This window comes from Bombina bombina, chromosome 4 (assembly GCF_027579735.1).
Source record: "Bombina bombina isolate aBomBom1 chromosome 4, aBomBom1.pri, whole genome shotgun sequence".
In the NCBI taxonomy this organism is placed as follows: Eukaryota; Metazoa; Chordata; class Amphibia; order Anura; family Bombinatoridae; genus Bombina; species Bombina bombina.
Genome location: NC_069502.1, coordinates 1079497541 through 1079522409, shown reverse-complemented (window position 1 = coordinate 1079522409; position 24869 = coordinate 1079497541). Strand labels below are relative to the sequence as shown.

The following is a 24869-nucleotide window of genomic DNA, read 5'->3' as shown; positions in this document are numbered from 1 at the left end:
TTACACATGCAGAGGAGCACATTTGACATGTTTCTGACAGGAATATGGTAATAATTATTTTTAAACATGGGGATTATTGGTGAAATATCATGGTTACACTTGCAGAGGAACACATTTGACCTCTTTCTGAAAGGAATATGATTTTAATTATTTTTATACATGGGGATTATGGGCGAAATATAATGGTTACACTTGCAGAGAAACACATTTGACCTGTTTCTGATAGGAATATGGATATAATTATTTTTATACATGGGTATTATGGGTTAAATATCATGGTTACACATGCAGAGGAACACATTTGACCTGTTTCTGATAGGAATATGGTTCTAAATATTTTTATACATGGGGATTATGGGTGAAATAGCAAGGTTACACTTGCAGAGGAACACATTTGACCTGTTTCTGATAGGAATATGGTTCTAATTATTTTTATACATGGGGATTATGGGTGAAATATCAAGGTTACACTTGCAGATGAACACATTTGACCTGTTTCTGATAGGAATATGGTTCAAAATTTTTATACATGGGGATTATTGGTGAAATATCATGGTTACAAATGCAGAGAAACACATTTGACCTGTTTCTGATAGGAATATGGTTCTAATTATTTTTATACATGGGGTTATGGGTGGAATATCATGGTTACACATGCCAAAGAACATATTTGACCTGTCTCTGATAGGAATATGGGTATAATTATTTTTCTACATGGGGATTATGGGTGGAATATCATGGTTACACATGCCAAGGATTATATTTAACCTGTTTTTGATAGGAGTATGGGTATAAATATTTTTATATAAGGGGATTATGGGCGGAATGTCATGGTTACACATGCCAAGGAACATATTTGACTTGTTACTGCTAAGAATATGGGTATAATTATTTTTATATATGGGGATTATGGGTGGAATATCATGGTTACACTTTCCAAGGAACATATTTGACCGGTTTCTGATAGGAATATGGGTATTCTTATTTTTCTATGTGGGGATTATGGGTAAAATATCATGGTTACACATGCCAAGGAACATATGTGACCTGTGTCTGATAGGAATATTGGTATAAATGTTTTTATATAAAGGGATTATGTGCGGAATATCATGGTTACAAATGCCAAGGAACATATTTGACCTTTTACTGATAGGAATCATGGGTATAAATATTGTTTACATTGGGATTGTTGGTGTAATATCATGGTTACACATGCCAAGGAACATTTTTCACTTGTTGCTGCTAAGAATATGGGTATACATATTTTTATATATGGGGATTATGGGTGGAATATTATAGTTACACATGCCAAGGAATATATTTGACTGGTTTGTGATAGGAATAGGGGTATAATTATTTTTCTGCGTGGGGATTATGGGTGGAATATCATTGTTACACATACCAAGGAACATATATGACTTGTTTTTGATACGAATATGGTTGCAATTATTATTCCTCTACATTGTTTCCATTCTGTTAGTAATGGAGTACATGTATCCTTTGTAAAATTTGCAGATTCCTTATCACTTTTAAACTATGATGTTTCACTCTTTCCAACTAACAGTGACCTAACTTTATATGGACGAGGTTTGCACTGGTTTTTGGCTGTAGCAGACCTAAAATCTAAAACAGTGACAATAATGGACTCGCTAAGCAATGATTATAACACATAATGTGCTATTGTCCAAAAAATGCTCTATTGCATTCACACTCTCTGTCCCTCAGTTGAGTTTCTTGAAGCAGACTGGACCTAGATTGCCCGAAACAAAGTAATACTTATGACTGGAGTGCATGTCCTCCTAAATTCGTACATTATATGTAGTGGTCTCAAATATGTGAGGAATTTTGACAGCAATAAAGTTAGACAGTGGATGCACAGCAAGATTCTGCAAAGTTGATTACTCATACCTGACCACTAAACAAACCACAAAGCACACATTTATAGCAGGAAAAATTGAGAAATACAGCCCACCAATGGTCAAAATAGCAGAACAGGACAAACAGGAGGACGAGTTCTTTCCCCTCCCGTTACTGCAAATCAGAAGACTGGACATTTTGTTCATCTTGTTACTGCTTTGGTGATGCTGACCATGATGAAAAACAGATCCTATGGGTCTGCAGCCGTCTAAAGACCACTGCTCCATAACCTGTCCGCCTGTTCTGAGGCGGCAGATAGAAATCAACCCAATTGAATACGATTGGGTTGATTGACACCCCCTGCTTGCAAATCTGCAGGGGGCGGTATTGTACCAGCAGTTCAGAAGACCTGCTGGTGCAATGATAAATGCTGTCTGCATTTATCTATGTGCGGCGGACATGGTTCGCTATAGCGGATCATGTCCGTCCGCACAATGATAAATTGACCACTAAGTGTTGTGTGTCGAAACTGGTATCACCAGAAGTGTGGAGGGCAGAAGGGTAGACCAACAAAATATTTAATTTGTTTACAGTGCAAAAGAAAATAGCACCACATTTTAGTATTACTATTTAGTAGAATGTTAAATTGTCCTTTTAAAAATGTTTGGTACATAGCTATTCAAAACAATAAACATGTAAATAAAAAAGTACAAAATAGTTCTGATAAACTGCTCTTAATGTGAATTTAAATTGCCTGGGATAAACTGGATGTTTATTGACATTGAATTCCATTAATGGAGACACAAAGTAAAACACTCTTCCTGTCCAGTTATTTAATAATAGTTTACATGTGTAAATTACCCCTCATGATCTCCCAAGGAAATAACCAGATATTTTTTCTTTTGTTAAGTTTAGCATGAAAATGAATGAAAATTCTCAATTCCAGCCTAAGGGGCCGATTTATCATGCAGTGTATGCTGCAGTTTCTGCACGAGCCTTCAGGCTCGCTGGAAACAAGAGTTAAGGAGCAGTGGTCCTAAGACCCTGCTCGTTAACTCGTCCGCCACCTCTGAGGTGGTGGACAGCAATCATCCTGATCTGATCAGGATGATTGACACCCCCTGCTAGCGGCCGATTGGCCGTGAATGTGCAGGGGGCAGCATTTATCGATATGGGACGGACATTCATAAATCGGCCCCTAAATATATGAAGCTATCCGCTTGTCTTGTAAGGAAGTCTAACCTACTGTTTCACATCAATACACATGAGAATATGAAAATGCACTTGTTCAGTAAGAATGGACTGTTTTCTGTAAGACATTTATTGTGTTTGTTGTTATTATGGCCTTGGTATAGACATAATCTATATTGATGTTTGAGATACATGCTCCATCTAAAAATAGTTAGGTTAAAAACATTTTTAAACATAAGTAGGGTATCTGCAAATTGAGACCCTATATAAACTAGATGGCTGGTTGAGTTTGTGAACTAAAAATATTTCTAGTGTTGAATTTGTAGAAACGTTTACTTGTAGCCTGCACTTCTTGTAACCAGAAGTATCAGAAATAGGTCAAATATGTTCCTTGGCATGTGTAATCATAATATTTCACCCATAATCCCCGCATAAAAAAATTATTATACCCATATTCCTATAAGAAACATGTCAAATGTGTTCTTTGGCATGAGTAATCATGATATTGCACCCATAATCCCCATGTAGGAAATATATTTACATGTCAAATATGTTACTTAGTATGTGTAAACATGGTATTCCACCCATAATCCCCATGTAGAAAAATAGAACCATATTCTTATTATAAACAGGTCAAATATGTTCATCAGCATGTGTAACCATGATATACCACCCATAATCACCATATTCAAAGTATGTATACCCATTTTCTTACCAGAAACAGCTCAAATATGTTCCTTGGCATGTGTAACCATGATATTTAACCCATTATCTGTTATGTTTGTGCAATATTTCCTATCAGACCAATCCTGGCCAGTAGTCTTCTTATCCGCGCATCAAGTGGTGGAAACATAAGGAAAAATCCCAGAACTTAAGTTAACAGATTGAAAGAATGTGGTAGTACAGGAACAGCAAACACAATGAACAGCAAGGGTTAATGAGGAGAAGGTCAAAGAGCTGAGTAGGGCTCAGAAGTAAGCAAGTAGTTCTATGCCCCTGAGAAACACAAGAAATAAAGCAAAAGGAATGCTCACCAGACAGTGCAGGGTTCCTTAAGAGTAGGCAGTTCAATCTTTCTGAGTTTTCAAAAGGGTTAAGCAAATTATGGGTCACAAGGCAGTGCAGGGTTCAGTAACAGGCAGGCTGTCAAATCTTTCTGAGTATCAAAAGGGTTAAGCAAAGGAATGGTCACAAGGCACAGGGTTCTGTAACAAGCAGGCAGTCCACTATAGAACACTAGCAAGTTGCTACAATAGCACCCAGGAGTACACGGGTAAACCTATTCTTGGGCAGAGATTACATGAAAAGGAGTTACTTGTAAGGCTTGTGGGATACTCCTCTATCAGACCGAACTCAGCCAGTAGTCCTGTTATCCTGGCGTCGAGCCGGAAAGATAGGGAATATCCCAGAGCAGAGAGTATCAGGCAAATGAGGAGAGCGGCACTCACCACAGGCTGGACAGCACAAGGCAAATAAGGCAGACAGGATATGGCAACAGAAAATCAGGCCAGCAATTCAGGTATTAACCAGGTAGCATAGTGAGACAGGCAGGGTTCAGCAACAAGAAGACAGTCCAGCAATGTAGAGGTTAACCAGGTAGCGTAGTGAGACGGACAGGGATCAGCAACAAGAAGTCTGTCCAGCAAATTAGGGGGTAACCAAGAAGCATAGTGAAACAGGCAGGGTTCAGCAACAAGTATCAGTCCAGCAGATTAGGGGTTAACCAGGTAGAGGAGTAAGACAGGCAAGGTTTCAGCAACAAAGTATCAGTCCAGCAGTTTAGTGGTTAACCAAGTAGCGTAGTAAGACAGGCAAGGTTTCAGCAACAAAGTATAAGTCCAGCAGTTTAAGGGTTAACCAAGTAGCGTAGTAAGACAGGAGAGTTTCAGCAACAAAGTATCAGTCCAGCAGTTTAGGGGTTAACCAAATCATGTAGTAAGACAGGCAAGGTTTCAGCAACAAAGTATCAGTCCAGCAGATGATCTGTCACTCCCAGGAGCACACGAAGTAGCACCTATACTTGGGCAGTGACAGATCGCTTGCTGCCCGCTAAAGTACCTGGTGGATTGGTGCCAAGAGACCGGCCGGCATCAGGAGCGTGCGGCGATGACGTTAGCACTGCACGCATCCTGAGCCGACACAGCCCTAGGCAACGAGCATGGGGAAGACGCCGCGTCCCTAGCAACGGCACGGCGTGACATTACTTACATAGGCGCCGGTTCCCGCCAAGGACACACAGGTGATGTTCAGAGCAGCATTAGCAGTACTCGTGGCACGCGACAAAAACCCAGTGGGGCAACATTATCCCCATGTAGAGAAATAATTATAACCATATTCTTACCAGAAACAGGTTAAATATGTTCATTGACATGTGTAACCATGATATTCCACCCATAATCCCTACATAGAAAAATAATTATACCCATATTCTTAGCAGTAACAAGTCAAATATGTTCCTTGCCATGTGTAACCATGATATTCTGCCCATAATCCCCTTATATAAAAACATTTATACCCATATTCCTATCAGAAACAAGTCAAATATGTTCCTTGGCATGTGTAACCATGATATTCCACCCATAATCCACAAGTAGAAAAATAATTATAACTATATTCCTATCAGAAACAGGTCAAATGTGTTCCTTGGCATGTGTAACTCCACCCATAATCCCCATATATAAAAATATGTAAACCGATATTCCTAGCAGTAACAAGTCTAATATGTTGGCATGTGTAACCATGATATTCCGCCCATAATCCCCTTATATAAAAATATTTATACCCATATTCCTATCAGAAACAGGTCAAATATGTTCCTTGGCATGTGTAACCATGATATTCCACCCATAATCCCCACGTAGAAAAATAATTATACCCATATTCCTATCAGAAACAGGATAAATATATTCCTTGACATGTGTAACCATGAAATTCTACCTATAATCCCCATATATAAAAATATGTATACCCATATTCCTAGCAGTAACAAGTCAAATATGTTCCTTGGCATGGGTAACTATGATATTCCGCCCATAATCCCATTATATAAAAATATTTACACCCATATTCCTATCAGAAACAAGTCAAATATGTTCCTTGGCATGCGTAACCATGATATTATGCCCATAATCCCCTTTTATAAAAATATTTATACCCATATTCCTATCAGAAACAATTCAAATATGTTTCTTGGCATGTGTAAACATGATATTCCACCCATAATCCCCAAGTAGAAAAATAATTAGAACCATATTCCTATCAGAAACAGGTCAAATGTGTTCCTCTGCAAGTGTAACCATGATATTTTACCCATAATCCCCATGTATAAAAATAATTATAAGCATATTTTTATCAGAAACAGGTCAAATGTGTTCCTCTGCATTTGTAACCATGATATGTCACCCATAATCCCCATGTATAAAAATAATTATAACCATATTCCTATCAGAAACAGGTCAAATGTGTTCCTCTGCATATGTAACCATGAAATTTCACCCATAATCCCTATGTATAAAAATAATTATATCCATATTCCTATCAGAAAAAGGTCAAATGTGTTCCTCTGCATGTGTAACCATGATATTTCACCCATAATCCCCATGTATAAAAATGGTTATAACCATATTGCTATCAGAAACAGGTCAAACGTGTTCCTTTGCATGTGTAACCATGATATTTCACCTATAATCCCCATGTATAAAAATAATTATAACCATATTCCTGTCAGAAACAGGTCAAATGTGTTCCTCTGCAAGTGTAACCATGATATTTTACCCATAATCCCCATGTATAAAAATAATTATAACCATATTCCTATCAGAAACAGGTCAGATGTGTTCCTCTGCAAGTGTAACCATGATATTTCACCCATAATCCCTATGTATAAAAATAATTATATCCATATTCCTATCAGAAACAGGTCAAATGTGTTTCTCTGCATGTGTAAGCATATTTCACCCATAATCCCCATATATAAAAATAATTAGAACCATATTCCTATCAGAAACAGGATAAATATATTCCTTGACATGTGTAACCATGAAATTCTACCTATAATCCCCATATATAAAAATATGTATACCCATATTCCTAGCAGTAACAAGTCAAATATGTTCCTTGGCATGGGTAACTATGATATTCCGCCCATAATCCCATTATATAAAAATATTTACACCCATATTCCTATCAGAAACAAGTCAAATATGTTCCTTGGCATGCGTAACCATGATATTATGCCCATAATCCCCTTTTATAAAAATATTTATACCCATATTCCTATCAGAAACAATTCAAATATGTTTCTTGGCATGTGTAAACATGATATTCCACCCATAATCCCCAAGTAGAAAAATAATTAGAACCATATTCCTATCAGAAACAGGTCAAATGTGTTCCTCTGCAAGTGTAACCATGATATTTTACCCATAATCCCCATGTATAAAAATAATTATAAGCATATTTTTATCAGAAACAGGTCAAATGTGTTCCTCTGCATTTGTAACCATGATATGTCACCCATAATCCCCATGTATAAAAATAATTATAACCATATTCCTATCAGAAACAGGTCAAATGTGTTCCTCTGCATATGTAACCATGAAATTTCACCCATAATCCCTATGTATAAAAATAATTATATCCATATTCCTATCAGAAAAAGGTCAAATGTGTTCCTCTGCATGTGTAACCATGATATTTCACCCATAATCCCCATGTATAAAAATGGTTATAACCATATTGCTATCAGAAACAGGTCAAACGTGTTCCTTTGCATGTGTAACCATGATATTTCACCTATAATCCCCATGTATAAAAATAATTATAACCATATTCCTGTCAGAAACAGATCAAATGTGTTCCTCTGCAAGTGTAACCATGATATTTTACCCATAATCCCCATGTATAAAAATAATTATAACCATATTCCTATCAGAAACAGGTCAGATGTGTTCCTCTGCAAGTGTAACCATGATATTTCACCCATAATCCCTATGTATAAAAATAATTATATCCATATTCCTATCAGAAACAGGTCAAATGTGTTCCTCTGCATGTGTAAGCATATTTCACCCATAATCCCCATATATAAAAATAATTAGAACCATATTCCTATCAGAAACAGGTCAGATGTGTTCCAATGCAAGTGTAACCATGATATTTCACCCATAATCCCTATGTATAAAAATAATTATATCCATATTCCTATCAGAAACAGGTCAAATGTGTTCCTCTGCAAGTGTAACCATGATATTTCACCCATAATCCCCATGTATAAAAATAATTATATCCATATTCCTGTCAGAAACAGGTCAAATGTGTTCCTCTGCAAGTGTAACCATTATATTTCGCCCATAATCCCCATGTATAAAAATAATTAGAACCATATTCCTTTCAGAAACAGGTCAAATGTGTTCCTCTGCAAGTGTAACCATGATATTTCACCAACAATCCCAATGTATAAAAATAATTATTACCATATTCCTGTCAGAAACATGTCAAATGTGCTCCTCTGCATGTGTAACCATGATATTTCACCTATAATCCCCATGTAGAAAAAAAATTATAACCATATTCCTATCAGAAACAGGTGAAATGTGTTCCTCTGCATGTGTAACCATGATATTTCACCCATAATCCAAATGTATAAAAATAATTATATCCATATTCCTATCAGAAACATGTCAAATATGCTCCTCTGCATGTGTAACCATGATATTTCACCCATAATCCCCATGTAGAAAAATAATTATAACCATATTCCTATCAGAAACAGGTCAAATGTGTTCCTCTGCAAGTGTAACCATGATATTTTACCCATAATCCCCATGTAGAAAAATAATTATAACCATATTCCTATCAGAAACAGGTCAAATGTGTTCCTCTGCAAGTGTAACCATTATATTTCACCCATAATCCTCATGTAGAAAAATAATTATAACGATATTCCTGTCAGAAACAGGTCAAATGTGTTCCTCTGCATGTGTAACCATTATATTTCACCCATAATCCCCATGTATAACAATACTTAGAACCATATTCCTATCAGAAACAGGTCAAATGTGTTCCTCTGCAAGTGTAAACATGATATTTCACACATAATCCGCATGTATAAAAATAATTATATCCATACTCCTATCAGAAACAGGTCAAATGTGTTCCTCTGCAAGTGTAACCATTATATTTCACCCATAAGCCCCATGTATAAAAATAATTAGAACCATATTTTTATCAGAAACAGGTCAAATGTGTTCCTCTGCATGTGTAACCTTGATATTTCACCCATAATCCCCATGTATAAAAATAATTATAACCATATTCCTATCAGAAACAGGTCAAATGTGTTCCTCTGCAAGTGTAAACATGATATTTCACACATAATCCGCATGTATAAAAATAATTATATCCATACTCCTATCAGAAACAGGTCAAATGTGTTCCTCTGCAAGTGTAACCATTATATTTCACCCATAAGCCCCATGTATAAAAATAATTAGAACCATATTCCTATCAGAAACTGGTAAAATGTGTTCCTCTGCATGTGTAACCATGATATTTCACCCATAATCCCCATGTATAAAAATAATTATATCCATATTCCTATCAGAAACAGGTCAAATGTGTTCCTCTGCAAGTGTAACCATTATATTTAACCCATAATCCCCATGTAGAAAAATAATTATAACCATATTCCTGTCAGAAACAGGTCAAATGTGTTCCTCTGCATGTGTAACCATTATATTTCACCCATAATCCCCATGTATAAAAATAATTATATGCATACTCCTATCAGAAACAGCTCAAATGTGTTCCTCTGCATGTGTAACCATGATATTTCACCCATAATTCCCATGTATAAAAATAATTATAACCATATTTTTATCAGAAACAGGTCAAATGTGTTCCTCTGCATGTGTAACCATGATATTTCACCCATAATCCCCATGTATAAAAATAATTAGAACCATATTCCTATCAGAAACAGGTCAAATGTGTTCCTCTGCAAGTGTAAACATGATATTTCACCCATAATCCGCATGTATAAAAATAATTATATCCATACTCCTATCAGAAACAGGTCAAATGTGTTCCTCTGCAAGTGTAACCATTATATTTCACCCATAAGCCCCATGTATAAAAATAATTAGAACCATATTCCTATCAGAAACTGGTAAAATGTGTTCCTCTGCATGTGTAACCGTGATATTTTACCCATAATCCCCATGTATAAAAATAATTATAACCATATTCCTATCAGAAACAGATCAAATGTGTTCCTCTGCAAGTGTAACCATGATATTTCACCCATAATCCCAATATATAAAAATAATTAGAACCATATTCCTATCAGAGACAGGTCAAATGTGTTCCTTTGCATGTGTAACCATGATGTTTCACCCATAATCCCCATGTATACAAATAATTATAACCATATTCCTACCAGAAACAGGTCAAATGTGTTCCTCTGCATGTGTAAGCATATTTCACCCATAATCCCCATATATAAAAATAATTAGAACCATATTCCTATCAGAAACAGGTCAGATGTGTTCCTCTGCAAGTGTAACCATGATATTTCACACATAATCCCTATGTATAAAAATAATTATATCCATATTCCTATCAGAAACAGGTCAAATGTGTTCCTCTGCAAGTGTAACCATGATATTTCACCCATAATCCCCATGTATAAAAATAATTATATCCATATTCCTGTCAGAAACAGGTCAAATGTGTTCCTCTGCAAGTGTAACCATTATATTTCGCCCATAATCCCCATGTATAAAAATAATTAGAACCATATTCCTTTCAGAAACAGGTCAAATGTGTTCCTCTGCAAGTGTAACCATGATATTTCACCAACAATCCCCATGTATAAAAATAATTATTACCATATTCCTGTCAGAAACATGTCAAATGTGTTCCTCTGCAAGTGTAACCATGATATTTCACCTATAATCCCCATGTAGAAAAAAAAATATAACCATATTCCTATCAGAAACAGGTCAAATGTGTTCCTCTGCATGTGTAACCATGATATTTCACCCATAATACAAATGTATAAAAATAATTATATCCATATTCCTATCAGAAACAGGTCAAATATGCTCCTCTGCATGTGTAACCATGATATTTCACCCATAATCCCCATGTAGAAAAATAATTATAACCATATTCCTATCAGAAACAGGTCAAATGTGTTCCTCTGCATGTGTAACCATTATATTTCACCCATAATCCCCATGTATAACAATAATTAGAACCATATTCCTATCAGAAACCGGTCAAATGTGTTCTTTTGCATGTGTAACTATGATATTTCACCCATAATCCCCATATATAAAAATAATTAGAACCATATTCCTATCAGAAACAGGTCAAATGTGTTCCTCTGCAAGTGTAACCATGATATTTCACCCATAATCCCCATGTAGAAAAATAATTAGAACCATATTCCTATCAGAAACAGGTCAAATGTGTTCCTCTGCATATGTAACCATGAAATTTCACCCATAATCCCTATGTATAAAAAATAATTATTTCCATATTCCTATCAGAAACAGGTCATATGTTTTCCTCTGCAAGTGTAACCATGATATTTCACCCATAATCCCCATGTATAACAATAATTAGAACCATATTCCTATCAGAAACAGGTCAAATGTGTTCCTCTGCATGTGTAACCATGATATTTCACCCATAATCCCCATGTATAAAAATAATTATATCCATATTCCTATCAGAAACAGGTCAAATGTGTTCCTCTGCAAGTGTAACCATTATATTTCGCCCATAATCCCCATGTATAAAAATAATTAGAACCATATTCCTATCAGAAACAGGTCAAATGTGTTTTTTTGCATGTGTAACAATGTTATTTCACCCATAATCCCCATGTAGAAAAATAATTATAACCATATTCTTATCAGAAATTAAAATTTTCCTTGGCATGTGTAACCCATAATCCCCATGTTTAAAACATCTATTCACAGGTTCCTATCAAAACAGGTTTGCACATACATGTACTATATTAAATTAGTAATGTAGTCCTACAAAAGTATTTTTCTATTATATTATTTAATGTGATTCCATTATACAACTGTATATATGTCAGCAAGTGAATAGTTAAACATTTGCACCTTCTGTTTGCAACTTAGTATCAAGCAGTGCAGAAAAGAACAACATATTTTGAGTTACAGCAGAGTCATTACCATGAATGTGTGTAAAAAGTATAATGACATCTAGTGATAGTGTTTAGCATTGCAGCCAATCATCCCATCATCCCAATCATCCCAATATGCAGTTTAGTATGTCCCGACATGCACACACAAAAACTCAGACATACACACATACAAAATATGTAAACTGCACTGCATTAATTATAAAGCTCATGCCTAGAGCTGCTCCCTGGCTCAGCAGAGCATCAAATGAAACATAAACAGAGCACTCTAAAATAAACCACTGAAGAAAAGGTTTAGGCGCGCAAACTATGAAAATTCTGCTCTCTGACTCTGTTCCAAGTCTGTCAGTGCACAGCCCCGGGCCACGTGCCTACCGCTTCTTATGGCCAATCACCTCTGCTCTCTGCCCACCCCAGGACCCCCGCCCTCCTACCTCTTCAGTGTGCACTTAGTGTACCGTGACCGTAACGGTCTGGTGGGCATCATACGTGGCTCCTTCACTTTAGAGACAATGTCAGACAGTCAGGTGCCAGGCATCCCCCTCACAATTTCCCTTTTCCCATTTAGAGAGACAGCACAGCAGTGAGTGACTCCACTGCTCCACACGTCACTGAGCAGTGAGCACAGATAGGCAGGCAGGTTTAGGCTAGCAGTCCCCAGTCCCACTAATGTTCACAATTTTTTTTTTTGTGGTGTCACCCCCTGAAGGGTGTCACCCAGGTGCGGCCCGCACCCCCCTAGTGACGCCACTGGTTCCTGAATACAAATATATGGTACAATTTATGGTTAAAACGGATTGCTATATTTTGCAAAATAAAAAATTGAGATTAGACGTTGCCAAGCTGTGTTCTCAGTCATAGTTTAACACCTGATTAGACCGCAATAATGGGTAGTATTTATCAATTTGCGAGCCCACAGGATTCACATGTAGTAAACCTGTCTGCATCTTATCGCAAATTGTGGGGCGAATGTGTTCTCCATATTTATCGTTGCACGAGTGAACATTCCTGCAATACTGCCCCCTATATTCACAAAGCCAATTGCCTGAGAATATGGCTTGTCAATCACCCCAGTCGAATTGCATCTTTATTGTTAAAAGCTATCCTACACTGCCCATTGGGGTCTATTTATCAAGCTGGGGCACACATATGCGCCCTTGTCCGCCGCAGCTCGCCTCTGCCGGAATTCAGCATTGCATACAAGCACTATTTTGTGCTCGCATGCAATCAAGCTCCATTCGGAGCTTGATAGATAGGCCCCTTTGTCTTAACTCCTTACTCCAATTTCTGATTTGCTGCTTTTTAGAAATGTGATTCAGAAGCTATGTGTAGAACGCAAGATTGGGCTCAGAAAGGGCTTACATTTTTGGTTAAAATTTTTAACTGGGATGCAATTTTGACAGACAAAGGGATACTGAACCCAATTTTTTTTTCTTTCGTGATTCAGATAGAGCATGCAATTTTAAGCAACCTAATTTACTCCTATTATCAATTTTTCTTCGTTCTCTTGCTATCTTTATTTGAAAAAGAAGGTTCAGGACCCTGGGCAGCACTTGTTTATTGGTGGATGAATTCATCCACCAATCAGCAAGAACAACCCAGGTTGTTCATCAACAATGGGCCGGAATCTAAACTTATAGTCTTGCTTTTCAAATACAAATACCAAGAGAATGAAGAACATTTGATAATAGGAGTAAATTAGAAAGTTGATTAAAATTGCATTCTCTATCTGAATCACAAAATAAAAAATTTGGGTTCAGTGTCCCTTTTAAAAAGATACTGAACCTACATTTTTTTTTATGGTTCAGGTAGAGCATGCAATTTTAAGCAACTTTCTAATTTACTCCTACTATCATTTTTTTCTTCGTTCTCTTGGTATCCTTATTTGAAAAAGCAGTAATGTAAGCTTACAAGCTGACCCATCTTTGGTTCAGCACTTGGGTAGCATTTGCTGATTGGTGGCTGCAGTTAAACACCAATCAGCAAGTGCTATCCAGAGTGCTGAACCAAAAATGGGCCAGCTCGTAAACTTACATTCCTGCTTTTTCAAATAAAGATACCAAGGGAACAAAGAAAAATTGATAATATGAGTAAATCAGAAAGCTGCTTAAAATTGCATGCTCTATCTGAATCATGAAAGAAAAAAAAATAAGTTCAGTATCCCTTTTAAAGCTGAGTTCAAGCTGGAGAGATCCAACCTCTTTGCTACATTGATTCATAAGTATGGTTATTGCTGGGATCTAGAGGATATTGAACTGGGAATTAAATAATATCAGGCTGGTAATTTCGCCATTTCTAATATATATAATTTGTTTAAGAATAGGCAACGCCAGTTACATTTTAGCACTCCGTTCTATAAATGGCAGGTAATCTTCCCAGATCTTAGGGATTAACAAATTTTTACAATTTTATATAATTAATTTGTTTCAAACACATGGAGGGAATCTCAAATTAAAATAATAAATAAACTGTATCTAACTCCAGCCAAAATATCTAGGTGGACTACAGGGCCTCCTAGTAGATGCGTTCAATGTAATGCCGAACAAGCTGATTTTTATCATTATTTCTGGAACTATCCAAAAGTTAAAACATTTAGGGGTGAAATTAATGTTTGGCTTTAATAAATACATGGAGAGAATTTTAGATTTGGAACCTGTATAAATATCTTTCTTTTTTTAAAGATGCCAATTTAAGATTCAATATGGGGTTGATAAATACAGCTTTATTAATAGGTTGGAATATTATTCTGAAAAAGGGAAAGGATAGTGTCCTTCCATTTCTGAATTTATTAGTAGTATTCAAAGCCAATTTTTTATGGAACAGTGTCTAGTAAAGATAATGATCAATATATTAAGAAGTTATTTTATAAATGGGTAGAGGTAATGTGCGCATGCGCAAAACGCATCAGGAATCACTGACTGTGACCCTCAGCCTTACTTGGCTTGGAATTATCCAAAAAACTCTGTTTAAAAGACTCTCCTGTTCCAGCATGACTCCTTTTTGCTCATATTATTTTTACTCATAACGGTTGGAAATACCGGTTTTTGTCCGCTGGACTACCCACTGGAACTTTTCCTCTACTAGAGGAGCCTCCCCCCTCCCTCCAATAGCCTATCATCTTTGAGCTTCACTGGTGACGCACCAGGAAGCCTCAGACCGGGAACAGGCTCACCGTGATCAGCACTCCCATTACAGGACACACAGACCGGACCTGCTCCAGAGGGGTCTCATCGCTCGTTTGGAATAGATGTTCGGCAAAAGTCCAGGCACCCTATCGAATACACAGCACTTACCTTTTACTTTCAGTCCTGGATTATCATATTTGTACACTACAAGAACTTTTGGGACTACATAACTTAATTCCGTATTTTTTGGTCCCTATTACACTCATGTTATTGATTAGATTAGACCGGCACTCCTTAATTGTATATATTTGTATAGAGGTAATTAGGGACCAGCCAAGAGAGGTTCAACACCAAATTATTCGCCATTAGCAAAGAATGGAGGGTTTTTGTTTTTTTTTTAAAACTATAGGTGATGTTTTTTTTCCAAGTGGATGGATGTAATACTTTTTCTTTTTTTTTCTTTTTTTTATCTTCCTCTCTCCTTCCCCCTCCCCCTGTATGATTTACTATTTATAGGAGCTGTTCTTTTTTCTTTTAGTCTTTATGTAATGTAAAAACTGGATCTTGGAGACTTCATGAATATGATCTTATTTTACAGCTTTGTGTAATGAAGAATAATTTATTTTTGTCCTGTTTTTCTGTTATCATGTATGTGGAAGTTTTTGCAGGATCATTCAATAAAAATAAATAAAAAATACCAAGTTTCAAACAAATCTGTTTTTTTTTTTTTTTAAACTTAAATATTTCAAAATTCCCAGTCCATGAGGGTTTTACTCATGCGCTAACACTTTGCAAAATCCAAGTATATCACATCAACTGATTCCCCTTTATCTATGACTGAAGATAATAAGTATCGAAAAATTAAGAGTAGAGATTTGGCTATAACTGTACTATGTTCCCGTAAAACCCTTGAGTGTATTCCATCTGGGCCTGGAGTTTTATTTACCTAATTATTATCCATTTTTTTTCAGCTGGCGCGGACCTGGTCCTCTACCGCCGCTATATCGACGATATTTTAATCATATGGAAGGGGACAAAGGCAGACCTGGACTTTACGATCGAAGTCATGAACAAGAACGTAAATAACCTGAAATTCACGTATGAGTCAAGTACCACAGAGATAGTATTCTTGGACCTGAAGATTGCTGTGAATAAAGGAAAGATAGAAACCTTGACATATTTCAAAACCGTAGACAGCGACAATTACATCCATAAAACAAGCTGCCACCATGATCAATGGAAGAACAACATCCCAAAAGGGCAGCTGCTAAGAATAAGGAAGAACTGCTCCACCCAGGAAGGATGGGAGAAACAATCCCAAATGATAAAAACCAAGTTCTTAGAAAGAGGCTATCCTGAAAGTCTACTGGAAGAAAAAATTCAAGAAGTGGGAAACATAGAAAGGACAGAGCTGACAAAATACAAGAACAAAGCTGGACGATCTGAAGATGGACCGAATAGATTACTTGATATACCAATGATCACTGAATACAGTGCGAATAAAAACATTATTGAAAACATTTTCAACAAACATTGGTCGATCCTTAAAGAAGATGAGGTAATTGGGGAAAGATTACCTTCAAAACCTAGGTTCATCTATAGGAGAACCAATAATCTAAAAAGCATAATAGCACAGAGTATGCAGAAAAAGAAAAAACTAGGAGTTGTCTTTGGAAGAAAGATAAAAGACTTTTTTCCATGTCCATCTTGCAAGGCATGTAAACATGGAATTAAATCTTCAACATTTAAATGCCATAACACCGGAGAAACCTTTAAGATCTATGATATGATCAGGTGCCATATACATGTGGACTACAATATGTAGGCCAAACGTCACGGTACCTGAGAGACAGGGTACGTGAACACCTATTATCAATTGAGAAATGCAGTATGGAAACACCATTATATAAACATTTCACAATGAAACACAATGGAAATGTGAAAGACCTTAAGTTTTTGGGTATACAGAAGGTGAATAAAAGATGGAGGGGAGGTGACTTTGAAAAAAACCTATTAACAACCGAATCCTTATGGATTTTCAACCTGGACTGCCTCTACCCTAAAGGGTTAAATAACAAAGAAGACCTATCTCACCTTCTGAACATGACATAAAGAAAGATATAACAATCCCACCACATATTAGTGGGGACCATCAACATGACATAAAGAAAGATATAACAATCCCACCACATATTAGTGGGGACCATCAAATGAACCAATTATGAGTTTTTCATCTCTAAACCTCATATGGGACCGTCTGGAGAAATTTACCACCGGAAAGGTCTTTTTAAAAAAATTGCCTCATGACTCCCCCCCCCCCACATATGTACTAACAAATTTGCAATATAAGTTGTTAATATAAGGTCTAAAGAATAGCCTTTAGGATAATGGGACTCTAATAAGCATCTGCTATGGGTCATCTAATTGAATCCTAAGCCTTATCCTTACAGCGCAATCTGTTGCCCAATCTCATTATGCAATAAATTTCGTATTGCAACATCAAACTGGTACTAGTCCTTGTACCATTTGAAAGTTTCAAATATGATTGTCAGCTCTGTTGCCCATGTGACCAATCTGAGTTGCCCCTAACTTCGGGGTTTTTCTGATTACCATAACATTTGCTATGAGGCCGCTGCCCCAATAATAATACAACTCAGCTATTACCCAGGTTTATTCCATCAGTGAGAAATAGAAAAAAGTAGATATAAGTGGCGTTATAAAACAATGCCTAACCAATGGGATCAGTCTGATCCCGATTGGTATAAACACATTCGCATTTGATTCTATCCACTTCTTTACACTTAACTAAAGTGCCAGCACCTTTGTCCTCATATTATGTATCGATACACACATATTACAATTAGAAAAATTGGTCCCCCGAATCGATTTTAGTATTTTATTATTCAACACGTTTTATGCAATTGGAAATATATACTCTATCCTTGTAACCGACAAACCTCCTTTCTATATTGGGATATATAAGACTAAACCGATAGACATTCGAATGGCATTCTTATAACTAAATAGAGATATATATTTGAATGGCATTCTTATAACATAGTATGAGTATCTTTAGAAATATTCAAAAGAACTATGTACACCAGGCAGACAAGTCAATAGCATAACCTGGTAAAGCTAACAGCGTCGACTATTTAATTCCTCGAATAAGTCTGTAATCACTCCGATAAATCTCTCAATAGATTAATTGCAAAATCCTCTTAGAAACTTCATGATGAGATTATATTATGACACTATCGTGCCTCTGAACCTTTTATTATTCCCTTTTTCCCCTACTCGCTCTATACTATCAACACGTAATAAATATTTCAATACAGGCAAAGTTCGTCCAATCACACGATTAAACGCTCTCACACCCACGATCTCCTCCAATTGAAATTAGAGAGACTGATATAGAGATATAACCTTCTCATTCAAAAGATTTCTTTTAAGCTATTTAGCTTCGTAAACTTAACTAGGACTAATGTCTACTTATCAACACATCACATGCAAATAAATTAAGATCATAATCTATCAACTCACAGAAACTTGCCCAATCGTAATATCAAGTGCACACACACCTAAAGTTTCCTTTTCTAAAAAATAAAGTCACCGCTGTAGTGAAGTAAACACTATAACGATCAGGGTCGACATTCACTCTATTTAACAATGATGGTGATCAATATCTATAAGCCTTTATTAAATATAGAAGGGAAGATTTTGCCCCTAGTCTGTAATAGTATTTACCAATTACTACCCTCAGACGCCGATTATGGCGTCACGACCAATCAGAAGGTCTAAATAACGGACATAACAAAGTCCGATATTCTACGGAAATCTATTTATAATTAATTTTAATAATTTTAACTATTTTATGTTTTATGCCTTAACAAAGGAAACCGGAAGCGTATCAATGTAATACTTCCGGTCCTTGGGCTTTAAAAGGCTACCAATCCTACCTTACAATCAGTCTTGATAAAGGCCTATCACGGGCCGAAACGCGTTGACCGATTGGTAAGCCTGTTTCCTTTACTACCCCTATTGTGAAAACGTTATTGCGCTATGTTGTTTTTCATTTCCTTTTAGGTTGATATCCGGTTCACCATACACTTGGAGTCTTTCAGAAGTTCACACTCTGTATTTTCTAGGAACCCCTTAGCTGCAAGCACCCATTTTTTTGGTCACTATTTTTTGTCACTATTATTTTGATTTTTTTGCTATTTTTGCTAATACCATTATTCACTACTGTGTGATTCGGATATCTTCACTAGTTTTGTTTCTACACAAACCTTTCCAAACTCATCCTCTCAAAGGTGGATCTACACCTCCCCTGACTATCACTGGATTTATATATATTGGTTCTACTTTCTATTTTTTATTGTTGTACCTCTACACGCAAAATCTACACGCAATATTTATCCTCTTTGCATTCTAAGTCTACCACACTTCATGATGAACTCTATGGACTAGATTATTTAAAAGGATTTTTACATATTTAAAAGGATTTTCATATTTTTTATTCACCAATCACCCGTTTTTTCCACGCTTCTCGACATTTTTATAATTTTCATTTTTTCTCCACATCTTTTCATTGTGTTTGTTTACATTATCATTCACTCCCAGTGTCATTTTGAGTGTTTTTACAGTGTCTGAGGACCTTATATGATACTCCAATTTATTGTTTTTATTGCATTTGTATTGTATCTTTTTTAAAGTATTGCTTTTATTGTATTATTTTATCTGTAAATGTCTCATGGATCCATGATATTTATTGCACACATTGATATTTATTGTGTACATCCAGATATATGATTTGTATTATTAAAGTTTTAAAATTTGACATTGTATAACCACAATTGTCCGAGTGTTAAGTAATTTCTCTATCCCGATTATTAATCGTCTCTGTTAATCCCCTTTGCCTTCGTATGATAGGCGCTTGGGGGACTCCAATCATATCCTCTAGAGATAACCCGGTTAATAGTATGGGCTTTTATCTTCTTGTCTGTTTTAAAGTATCCCCCATTGGTTCCTCTCTTGTGTATACTGAAGAAAAGAATTGGTTTAGTACCTCAGCCTTATTCCTGTCACTGCTAATCATGCTATCCTTCACATTAATGTACCTATACTGTCCTTAGATTTTTTTTTTTCTATTAATGTATGTAAAAAACCTTTTAGGGTTTGACTTAGAATCCTTTGCAATCAATCTTTCAATTCTGGCTAATATGATTGCTTTTTTGCTTGCTTTGTTACATTACTTATATATTTGGTATATTGGGTCTGTACTATTTTCTTTGAATAATTAAAATGCCCTACATTTTTTTTTCCTAATTTCTCTTAACACATTTTTATTTAGCCACATTGGCATGGATTTATTTCTTTTACTTCTATAACCATATGGTATGTGTTGATAAAGTTTTAACTCCTTAACGACTAGTGCCGTACCCTGTACAACGCTGGTCATAAGCCCTTAAGGACCATTTGCAAACACTGCTGGCATAGATTGCTAAAGACACATGCCCAATCCTGATCCTTTCTAGATTTACTCTTCAAAAAAGGATACCAAGAGAATCAAGCAAATTTAATAATAGAAGTCAGTTGGAAAGTTATTTAAAATTGCATGTGCACAGAAATATAGGGTATGTCCCTGAGAAAGAGTACTCCCCTCTTTCAAAAGAATGAGGTTTCATACCCTCTGTGTGGAAATGGGGGGGATATCACTGGTTTACCTTGGGAAAAATGACCCCTCATTTGAAAGACTGCTCCCTTTCTAAATAAGGGGTTATTTGTTCCTCTAGGTCAAATAGAGGTGGAGTTAGGGGATTTTTTCTGATGGTGATCATATTTTCGCAATCACCCACATACTTTAGAGACATGCAACTCCTCATTTGAAAGGGTAGACTTCCCTCTTTGGATGTGGTCTCCAAAAGACACTCCCCACTGGCACTTCTTACAGTGAGGAAGTGTCTCTGTTCCTGGACACTTCCCCATTTCCTGTGACATCATACCCACCAGAGGTTGCCCATTATGGTGGAGGACCTAGTGACCAGCTATCAAGATAGGGAATCTCCAAAACAGCAGCTGAAGAGGAGTCCCTAAGAGAATGTCACAGTCTCATCATTCCACATTTTATAGGGAAAGCAGATAGTACTGTGATGCCTCCTGCATGAATTAATCCCATGCAGTGGCGGCTGGTGACTTTTGAAGATGGGGGAGCACTAGACTCCACCCCTTAAAATAAAGCTCCACCCACCATATGGCTAAGCTCCACCCACCAGATGGCTCTGATATATATATATACATACACACGCACATATATATATATATATGCACACACACATATATATATATATGTGCACATACATATATATATATGCACACACACATATATATATATACACACAAATATATATATATATATATATATATATATATATATATATATGTGTGTGCATATATATATATATATATATATGTGCATATATATATATATGTGTGCATATATATATATGTGTGTATATATATATATATATATACAGGGAGTGCAGAATTATTAGGCAAATGAGTATTTTGACCACATCATCCTCTTTATGCATGTTGTCTTACTCCAAGCTGTATAGGCTCGAAAGCCTACTACCAATTAAGCATATTAGGTGATGTGCATCTCTGTAATGAGAAGGGGTGTGGTCTAATGACATCAACACCCTATATCAGGTGTGCATAATTATTTGGCAACTTCCTTTCCTTTGGCAAAATGGGTCAAAAGAAGGACTTGACAGGCTCAGAAAAGTCAAAAATAGTGAGATATCTTGCAGAGGGATGCAGCACTCTTAAAATTGCAAAGCTTCTGAAGCGTGATCATCGAACAATCAAGCGTTTCATTCAAAATAGTCAACAGGGTCGCAAGAAGCGTGTGGAAAAACCAAGGCGCAAAATAACTGCCCATGAACTGAGAAAAGTCAAGCGTGCAGCTGCCAAGATGCCACTTGCCACCAGTTTGGCCATATTTCAGAGTTGCAACATCACTGGAGTGCCCAAAAGCACAAGGTGTGCAATACTCAGAGACATGGCCAAGGTAAGAAAGGCTGAAAGACGACCACCACTGAACAAGACACACAAGCTGAAACGTCAAGACTGGGCCAAGAAATATCTCAAGACTGATTTTTCTAAGGTTTTATGGACTGATGAAATGAGAGTGAGTCTTGATGGGCCAGATGGATGGGCCTGTGGTTGGATTGGTAAAGGGTAGAGAGCTCCAGTCCGACTCAGACGCCAGCAAGGTGGAGGTGGAGTACTGGTTTGGGCTGGTATCATCAAAGATGAGCTTGTGGGGCCTTTTCGGGTTGAGGATGGAGTCAAGCTCAACTCCCAGTCCTACTGCCAGTTTCTGGAAGACACCTTCTTCAAGCAGTGGTACAGGAAGAAGTCTGCATCCTTCAAGAAAAACATGATTTTCATGCAGGACAATGCTCCATCACACGCGTCCAAGTACTCCACAGCGTGGCTGGCAAGAAAGGGTATAAAAGAAGAAAATCTAATGACATGGCCTCCTTGTTCATCTGATCTGAACCCCATTGAGAACCTGTGATCCATCATCAAATGTGAGATTTACAAGGAGGGAAAACAGTACACCTCTCTGAACAGTGTCTGGGAGGCTGTGGTTGCTGCTGCACGCAATGTTGATGGTGAACAGATCAAAACACTGACAGAATCCATGGATGGCAGGCTTTTGAGTGCCCTTGCAAAGAAAGGTGGCTATATGGGTCACTGATTTGTTTTTGTTTTGTTTTTGAATGTCAGAAATGTATATTTGTGAATGTTGAGATGTTATATTGGTTTCACTGGTAAAAATAAATTATTGAAATGGGTATATATTTGTTTTTTGTTAAGTTGCCTAATAATTATGCACAGTAATAGTCACCTGCACACACAGATATCCCCCTAAAATAGCTATAACTAAAAACAAACTAAAAACTACTTCCAAAACTATTCAGCTTTGATATTAATGAGTTTTTTGGGTTCATTGAGAACATGGTTGTTGTTCAATAATAAAATTAATCCTCAAAAATACAACTTGCCTAATAATTCTGCACTCCCTGTATATATATATGTGTGTGCATATATAATATATGCACATACACACACATATATATATATATATATATATATATATACACACATATATATGCACACATATATATATATATCATCATGTGCAAACACTATCTTTGTACATAGGGATTTTAAACACAAAATCAACTCCCAATCCACTAATCTTTATACACATTTTCCTTCCTGTATAAAAAACACACAACAGGAGCCTCTCATGACAGGCAGTATTATTGACAGCCAGGCATTATTATTCAGCAATCTGATCTCACAATGAACAGAGTGTTTATTTTGCTTACTTGCATACCAGGAATACCAGTCAAAGTTGCACTGGTATTCCTGGTATGCAGGCAAGCACAACAGAAGCTCCGTCCACTGTTCTGAGTATAACTGTCTGCCTGTCATAATGAAAAGCAATGCCAGAGAGAGATAAGGTGGACTGTGGATGACTGAGTAGGACTGGAGGAGGGATGGCTGTGTGTTAACAAAAGGCAGACACAGCTACTGTTTAAGAAGATCAATGAAATAGTTTCATTTTGGTGACACCGTTATGACCCCCTGATCACGCCCACAGAAAACTAGCAGCGCAACTTCGGCAAGGCTTATCATATGTATTATTGAAGTCACTGTCAGGACTATTATTACTTACTTGAGTTACTTCTATGCTTGCAGCTGATGGGACCACCAACTTAAGACAACCAGAGGTCAAGATAAAGATAAATGAAGAATGAGATTAGCTCTGAGCAATGGCGACTGCATATGAAGTAGTTGTGTAGTTACGGAGTAACTGTTACACCCCTGCCTCCTCCCACACACATAGTCAGCTCAGCTCTTAGTGTGCGAGTGTCACGTGACAGCTGGCTCCCGCACACTAAGAGCTGTGCGAACAGGAAGGCTATGGGCTGGCCTTTAGGTGGCGCTGCAGTCAATGCAGTTTTAAAGTGGAAAGTGCTTTTGCCTATACTTCAATGTATCGCACTGCACAGCATGTGCGATACATAGAAGTATAGGCAAAACAGCCCTTTCCACTTTCAGGTTTCAGCCTATTAGCCTAATATGCATGATGATAGTTAGACAGCACACAGGAAAATAATACATTTATTAATAAATATAATATAAAAATAATATAAATAAAAATAAAATTTTTCATCATTTTTTTTTCTCATTTTTTTTTTCTTCTGCTCATTTCCCCCCCCCCTCCTCTGCCCCCTGGGGGTTCACGTGCGACAGTGCACATATGGAGGAGCCTCCACTGATCCCATGGTCAATGCAGCTGACAAATATGCAAAATATCATAAGCCTAAACAAATAGGGGTTTCATGACAGAACCAAAACACATTTTACTTACTATGGCTAAACTATCAGAAAGACCAACTTTAACTCGCCCTGGGGAATAAAAAAAATCCATAAAATGT

At 36.7% G+C, this 24869-nt stretch overlaps 1 protein-coding gene across 1 annotated transcript in view; it reads right to left on the bottom strand.

Moving 5' to 3' along the window:
• The window catches only part of MCFD2 (multiple coagulation factor deficiency 2, ER cargo receptor complex subunit), an 83016-nt gene extending 58892 nt beyond the window's left edge, over nt 1-24124 (bottom strand). The window contains exon 1 of the mRNA XM_053712242.1: nt 24104-24124. The gene's annotated coding sequence lies outside the window, so the exon portion shown is untranslated. The remainder of the gene's footprint in view (nt 1-24103) is intronic.
• Nucleotides 24125-24869: the final 745 nt, after the last annotated feature.